Genomic DNA, 8,606 nt, shown 5'->3' with positions numbered 1-8,606 from the left:
TTTTTATATATTTACTGATATTTATAATAAGAACATGCATTCCGTTATGTAAAGGAAGTCTTTATCAAAAAATAATTTTAGTTAGATAACTAAAAAACTACTTTCAAAGCAAATCCTATTTAGCCCTAAAAAAAAAAAAGCAAACGCCCAAATAAGTAATGTTGATCATCACGGTGAATATTTCGCGTTCTGTCTGTAACGTTGCTGGAACTGCATGCTTTTTTATGTATTTATTTATGTCCCTACATTACAGCTTTGAATTTGAAAGGCGTGAAAATGGCTGACACAGGCTCCAAGCTCTCGCCAGTGCAGTGACGTGATGACAATACGTACTGTATAATATTATCATCCGAAATGTGTGCTCGTTTACCACTCTCTGAACAACTGTTCGTTATGAGAGCTCCATGATATATGATTTTATTCTAATGTCTCAAATAAATAAATTAAGTGCTTAAAATTTTGATAAGATGTGTGAAATGCAATTGGTATATGATTTATTTATTAAAGTAAGTAAAAGGGGGAGTGGGGGGCGGGGTGGATTTAATCGTCACAGTCATTTCAGACCTTTCATTTGTAGGGTAGTCTATGAATGTACTGAGATAGGGATGATTCTTTAAAAAAACCTAAGATGACAGAAACATAAGTTTGAGTGGACATGATATAGTGTTTACAGGCTTCTACTTACAAATATCAAGAAGTATCCAGCTATTTCCATAGGTTAATCAGAGATTAGGTGCCCAAAAATTAGTAATAAATAGACACTGAGTATAACTAACCTTTTCGCTTTCCTTTATCCTCGTTACTCGAAGTGAACTCATGATTTTAATAAGATGAGAGGATAAATTTTTTAGCCGATCTCTGATCTTTAAGCCTATTAATTAATAAACCTGCCACATTCTTATTCATATCTAAGTTCAAGAATTTATTAATTAAATATATATATATATATATATATATATATATATATATACATATATATATATATATATATATATATGTATGTATATGTATTTATATATATATATATATATATATATATATATATATATATATATATATATATATAACTGTTAAAAACGAGATAGCAGTGGACAATGATTTTCACACATTCTCCGTTTATGCAATACATTAATGAATATGTTCTGTGTAATGTATATGAGCCCTTATGTATTAACAAAACAGTGCCGACAATCGGTTGATGAATTCAAGAGAAGGGCGAATATTAATAAATAACGAAATGATAAGCGATCAACATGCAGATGTTCTGTAAGGTGCAGTTTACTGTGCAGTGAATTTCAACACTGACTGATATCCACGAAGCACCCCGGTTTCAGGCGACGTGACCCACTCCACTAATTATATTTCCTCCCAGCAAAACCATCATGAATTACGCTCAAGTGTTGAACATGCGCTGCTTAGCATTTTTAAAACAGGGCCAGCATTAATTTTTTTCTATTATATATATATATATATATATATATATATATATATATATTAATTCATTTATTTATTTATTTCTGTCTCATTGACTGAACCTCGGTCTCTAGTGACAGGGCCAAGACGATACTGGCTCAACTACTTTTGGTCTGTCACTCGGGAGACCGAGGTTGATCCGGTGTGAGCCAGACATTTACTTGTGAAACACGTACTACTGTTCATTATTTTCCAACACATACACAGAAGACATAAATATATATATATATATATATATATATATATATATATATATGGTATATATATATATATATAATGAAAAATTAATGCTGGCCCTGTTTTAAAATGCTAAGCAGCGCATGTTCAACATTTGAGCGTAATTCATAAGTGGTTTGCTGGGAGGGGAAATATAATTAATTAAAGGTGGGTCACGTCGCCTGAAACCCGGAGGTGCTTCGTGGATATCAGTCGGTGTTGAAATTCACTGCACGGTAAACTGCTGCTTACAGGGAACATCTGCATGTTGATCGCTTATCATTTCGTTATTTGTGTATTCGCCCTTCTCTTGAATTCATCCACCGATTGTCGGCACTGTTTTGTTAATACATAAGGGCTCATATACATTACACAGAACATATTCATTAATGTACTGCATAAACGAGAATGTGTGAAAATCATTATTAATTTCACTATGTTTACGAGCGTTTTTACAACCTTTATCCGTATTTCTACGTCCTTTTCGGTTTTAAGATCTCATCATCAAAGCACAATCTTTCATCATTTTATTTTGATATGAATAAGTTCTCGGAAAATCATTTTAACCTCAACTTCCCCACAGACAGAAAGTGGCAATATTAAGGAGGACGGATAATAACCGAACGGAAAAATTCTCATATTTTATTGTAAGAATGTTTTAACTATAGTTATTTTGACCTTCGCAACAAGATTATTTAAAGAAAAAAGATTTGTGGTCTAATTACCGATGAACTTAACCATAGATATATGCACGAATGCACGTGCGCGCGGGCGCAAACGCACACACACTCGCGCACAGAAAAACAGAATTGTGAGGATAGCAGGCATTGACCCTGAGAGGTAAAAAGAGGGGAAGAAGATGACTACGGCTGATTAGAGACAAGTGAGGGGAATGAAGACGTAAGCAATATCTCTCTGAGGGAGGGAGATCATAATCTATAAGATTAAAAGGAACGGGAAAAATTGCGTTGGGATTTCCAAATGGAATTTGCTCAGTTACTAGAAGGGTAAATATGTTACTGAGGAATGGCAAATTTTAGTCAGTATAACTTTTTTTTTACCCACTCCTACGACAAGATTTTTCAGAATAATTGTGAAATGTCTCAGTTAATTAACCTTAATAGTTTCGACTCATAAAATGCTGAGCTGAAATATCTATTTTTATAATATCTTCAACAGAGAGAGAGAGAGAGAGAGAGAGAGAGAGAGAGAGAGAGAGAGAGAGAGAGAGAGAGAGGGTGAAGTTGGCATTGCAGAAGAAGCGAGATCTCTGCAAAATGGGCTGAAAGAAGTTCAGTCAAAAAGACCACTAATTGAAAGACTTCCAGGGCAAGTCTCGCGTAATTTCAGAAATAAGAACGATGCACATCATAAGAAGAAAATTAGGCAACGTATAGAAGGAGTAAAATCCTGAATGAGAGACGAATGGCCTACCTGTGAAACTCCAAGGTTGCTAGACAGCTTCCTGTTGAATGTCACGTCTTTGAACTGCCTCCTGTTGAATACCTGGAATGAATGAAGGTCAGGCTGATTATATTGGTTCCAGTAATATTAGGAAACTCATAATATAGTCTCACTAGAAAATGCAATTGAAGTTCGGTGTTCTATATTATTAAATGTAATGTGAAGGATATTTCAGTGAAAAAATTTCAGAACGCAAGCAACAGTAACGAGAAACATCTCTCAAACTTCATAAATATGTGAGGAAACAAGGAAATTTAATCACAGACTCAAAACGAGATTCATAAATAAATGAATAACGACAATACTGAAAAGCATTTAATTATATTTATACATATCATACTAAAATAATATAACGTATTTTTTTTGCTGATTCATTGACAGCAGGGAAAGACAATTATGATGAGAAAGATGAAAGATGAAGAGGATGATGAATGCAATGACAACGGCGGTCGTGGATGGGATGAATGCTGATGAATTACTAAAAGGAAGGTGAATAAATGAAAGAATGAAGACCAACCTAAGGAAGAGGTCACTCACCCGTAAGATTAAAAATGACCAGATGAAATCGCTCATTATATCATATACTTTGATACAACAACGCTTAAGGAATGACCAGGTATCCTTTTACTAGTACATTATGCTTCATATAATTACCATTTCAAACTTTCGGGTAAAACCTCCATAATAAAATTATCATAGAATCGATAATAGAAGCGAATAATGGTGATGCATTTCGTAGCTCGGCAGTAATCACTGCTCTCTTTGATATTATTACTTTTACAATACGAGTAAGTTGCCTATATACTATCACTAAAGAAGCAGAGGTGCTTGCACAACGCAGCCCAACATACTGTACGTGTAAGCGCGTAGGGAATGTTTCCGTGTGTGTGTGTGGGTGGGTACATGAGTGTACAGTATACTGTTACTCCTATAAGACACAAACATCTATGACTCAAAATGGTGCTACTACAGTATAGTATGATAGCTACCGAGCTATTCGCGACCTACCAAGAATTAGGATGTCATCTACCAAACAACCCAATTAAGGCCTATGGCAAGTACTTCCTCAAACTATATACAAAACTATTTGATCCCCCAGGGGCTAGTACTAAACACGGCAAAAGTGACTCACCTACACTGTTTTACCGTGTTTAGTACTAGCCCCTGAGGGGTCAAATGTAGAAAAGGGGTAGTAGATATCATACGATTGTAGCACCCACAAAATAACGTAACAGGTATACATACGAGGAACCAGAATGGTACGCAGATTAGCAAACAGAATTGTAGACATAAGAATAGGTATATAGGATTCAGAATTAAAACATCACTGACGTGAAAAGACACACACACTCACACACACACGCAGAGAGAGAGGAGAGAGAGAGAGAGAGAGAGAGAGAGAGATCCCTATTAATAACCAACAACTCTACCATCATTGTATAATACTTCATTAACAAAGGGTCTCGTTTACGCAACATCGACGGAGAGGGGGAGACTGTGAGAACTTGCCAGAAGTGTGCGATTTAATGTAAATAGCTGCCATTCAATCTGTTACGGGGCAATCTGGTAACTCTATATGTTTCTGCCAATACGGGTGCTCTGTCTACATTGCAGGTGATTTTGCACTAAACAAGAGCTTAATCAAAGTTACATAGAATACTATTACAAGTGAACAATATCACAATCGCTGTATTAACGAAATTTCGCCATTCTGAGAAATTAACTGACCAAGGTGCCTGATACTGCTATAGCGGAAATCTTGCCACATCTTGGTTGAGCTATTTTGGATTTCTCTCTTGTTGCTTTCATTCAACTGTCGCTTTCTAAATGGTATTCTTCATTTTCCTATAACCGGAAAGAAACGCAAACCCTGATGATAATGACAGTGCTGTACAATATCATGGGTACATTATTATTTACAAAAAATGTTACGAAATCAGATTAGATATTGGAACCGATCTGAACTATCTCTAAAGAATGATCTACATACTATATTTAAAAGAACAGGGTAAAGTCTCTCTCCGTCTCGTGCGCGCGCGCACATACACACGCGCGCACACACGGCGATATTAACTGAGCAATATAGAAAAGGGTGTGCATGGTGCAGTAAGGGTGAGATAACTTGATAGATTTACCAAAATAATGTGAAATATACTGCTCCCCTTTTTGTTTGTTATTCCCCCAGGGGCTGGTACTAAACATGGCGTCCCGCGGACCTTTTCTGCGTAACAGCATAAATGAAAAGCAAATTTCTCACACTATTTCGGTGAATTTTTCATGTTATCTCACTTGCACTGCATTATATAGCCTACACTGTTTTTATATCGTTGAGTCAAAAAATGTAATCAACACGCAATTCAGTCACCTCCGTAAGCAGCTCTCCCTAATGTTGTCCTCGGTGTACCTGCTTCACAATTTATCTTCAAGGATTAAGTGGTGGCCAGTCTCACAGCACAGGGGACTAGTGATAGCCCTCTATTTTCGCATGCATTCAAAAGAACTGGTCCGAAATACTTAACCTGTTCTAGCATTTGGATGCCTATTATTGTAACCGTGGGAATTTCCGTTGCTGTTGACGATCTTGGGCTAGGCTATGCAGTGATTTAAGAATGCCTAGCCTAGACTATTCATGACTATTCATGACTATTTATGCCAATTTCTGTAAAATAGTTTAGGCTATATAAATTGTTTAAAATAATTATATAGGAGTTAGCCTATACCTCCCTTTACGCCAACCTAACCTTACCTTACCTCAGGCAAACGAAAGCTCTTCGTTAGGTGAGTCGTTCAGTCGGAGAACGCGGACTGTCACTCGCATATGGGCTGGATTTTCCTTTTCTTTTTTTCCCAGGTTAGAAAACAAATAGGAACCTTGGAAGAATTATGATCCCAGGTCAATCCCACAGGAGCGCCTTAATACCGGCTGATTGTTTCTCCTCTAAGTATGAGTTAGAGGAATTTATTTCTGGTGATAGAAATTCATTTCTCGCTATAATGTGGTTCGGATTCCACAATAAACTGTAGGTCCGTTGCTAAAGTAAACAAAACCAATGTGGTCAAATTTTATATTAGCCACGTAAAATGACTGTCTAATCCTTCGGGCCAGGAACCCTAGGAAAAGAGCTGATTTAATCAGCTCAGTGGTCTGACACGTAAAACTAGCCGGCTGGTATACGTATCCTAGCGGTCTTTTCAGTAGCCTAGTCTAAGATCGGACATCTCTAAACCTCAAGCTAGGTTATCCTCAAAGATTTTGAAGATGGGCCTTGCCCAGGCTATATAGAATTTATTTTAAACAATTCCAATTAGCTCAACTTTTACCGTTGCTTTAATTTCGTAAAATGAGTTTCTTTTAGCCTCTGTTAAATCTTTCAGGTAGCCTCTCCCATTTTCACACATGCCTTCGAGTAGTATTAAACGTCAATTAGCTCAAATGTATTGAATGTATCCCATTTTCACACATGCCCTCTGTGCGACGAAATGTATTGATGCATAGAGTGAAACATCAAGTGAGGTACACCTGTATTCCAACTATGATGTTTTACTTCTGGTTTATAACTGCTCACCATTTGATGTTTCACCATATGTTAGGAAAAGACCTTTCAGTTTATGTACTATTTTGTTTTGAGGTCTCTGTATCCATCTAAAAATTTATGATCAACTGTAATTTGTTTAAATATAAAACCTTAATAAGAACATTTTTTGTAGGGACCCAGCCCTGGAGACAGTGATTGACGTCTGTAGGAAATTCTAATGGAATAAAGAAGACATAAATTAACAAAAGAATTTTCTTCATCCAGAACTGAGGCATGTGGATTCACAATATCCCCTCAAAAATGGCAACTGAATTTTAGGGGGTACGTCATCCCATTTAGGGAGAAGGCAGGAGATTTTTGGTAATCATCACTCCCCCCCGCCTCATCCTCACCAAGTATCAGTACCAAATGCATCCTGATGAAGACGTGAGAATCTCCGATCCAGCTACGAGGAAATATGGTGTATGAAAATTCATTAATCTACATGTAACTTATATGATTAATGTCCCAGGAAAATCACCCGTGACAGTGACAACACACCAACGCTGTAGCCTAAGCTCAGTGTAACAGCTTGGCCACACGCTGTGTCAAACATAAGAGAAATACGAAGCATTTACCTTCAATTTCCCACGGAAGAAGTATGAACACCAGGAAAAACTATCGGCGTTTTCCTGCCGTTTGTCACAACTAGTAGAACACGCTCGCTCGTCTTGCTTTGATGTTTTATTGAATTTGTACATAAACTGATTATAATTATTACGATACTCTGAGGCATTCAAGTTTAAAAGAGGCCAATAAGTTAACTATGTGACTGAATCACAACCGTAATGAATGAATCCAGGTTTACAATAATATTATATCCGGTAAAAGATTAGATATTTACAGGCTAATATTCTTAAAACAAGGAAATTTGGCTGACGATCTGATTTTATGAGTTTCTCTCTCTCTCTCTCTCTCTCTCTCTCTCTCTCTCTCTCTCTCTCTCTCTCTCTCTCTCTCTCTCTATATATATATATATATATATATATACAGAATCTACTGGTCACTTTTTACCAGATACATATGTAATTGTAATAGCCACAATGCCTCATTTCTTGCACTTGGATCATAAGGCTTTGTAGTGACAATCGTATTAAAAAAGCGCGAAGAATTCGAGAAAGTTAAGAGGGCATTGTGGCTATTACAATTATATATATATATATATATATATATATATATATATATATATATATATATATATATATATATATATATATATATGTATATATATATATATATATATATATATACAGTATAATATATATATATATATATATATATATATATATATATATATATATATATATATATGTGTATATGTGTGTGTGTGTGTGTGTGTGTGTGTGTGTGTGTGTCGGTGTGGGTGTGGGGGCATTCCCCGTTATTCAGTTTAGACATGCAGCCCACATAATACAGAGTGATCGTAGACGGTTGGACCTGTGGCTCCCTGCCAAACCTTCTTATTAATTGCTATTAAGAGCCATTTCCAGCGACATTCGGTTTAGTACAGGCATTTCTACAAACTTTCGATAAAAATTTAACATGCAGAACAATGCTGCGTGCAGCCTCCAATATTGTCGAAAATCGCTTTTGATGCAAAACGTTTTCAGCCTAAAGCGAGTTCTCGAGAGTGCACCAAGTTTCGGGAGCGCCGTTGTAAGGAATTTGTATTAAAGGTGAAAGTTATGCTCTGGGCCAGCCAATCAGCGCTTTTGTTATTGTTTTCGTTTGAGCTGATCGGCGTTTGGAATGCTCAGCAAGAAAAAATGTTTTTATTGTTATTATTGCCGGTATTATTAATCACCGAGTGATAATACTCCCGATATCATAAGCTTGGACAACGTATTTTGTATGAAGTGTGCCAGGTGGCCAGGCATT

The sequence above is a fragment of the Macrobrachium rosenbergii genome, chromosome 7 (assembly GCF_040412425.1).
Source record: "Macrobrachium rosenbergii isolate ZJJX-2024 chromosome 7, ASM4041242v1, whole genome shotgun sequence".
NCBI classification, from domain to species: Eukaryota; Metazoa; Arthropoda; class Malacostraca; order Decapoda; family Palaemonidae; genus Macrobrachium; species Macrobrachium rosenbergii.
The sequence above is the reverse complement of the archived record's forward strand: the minus strand, read 5'-3'. Positions refer to the sequence as shown.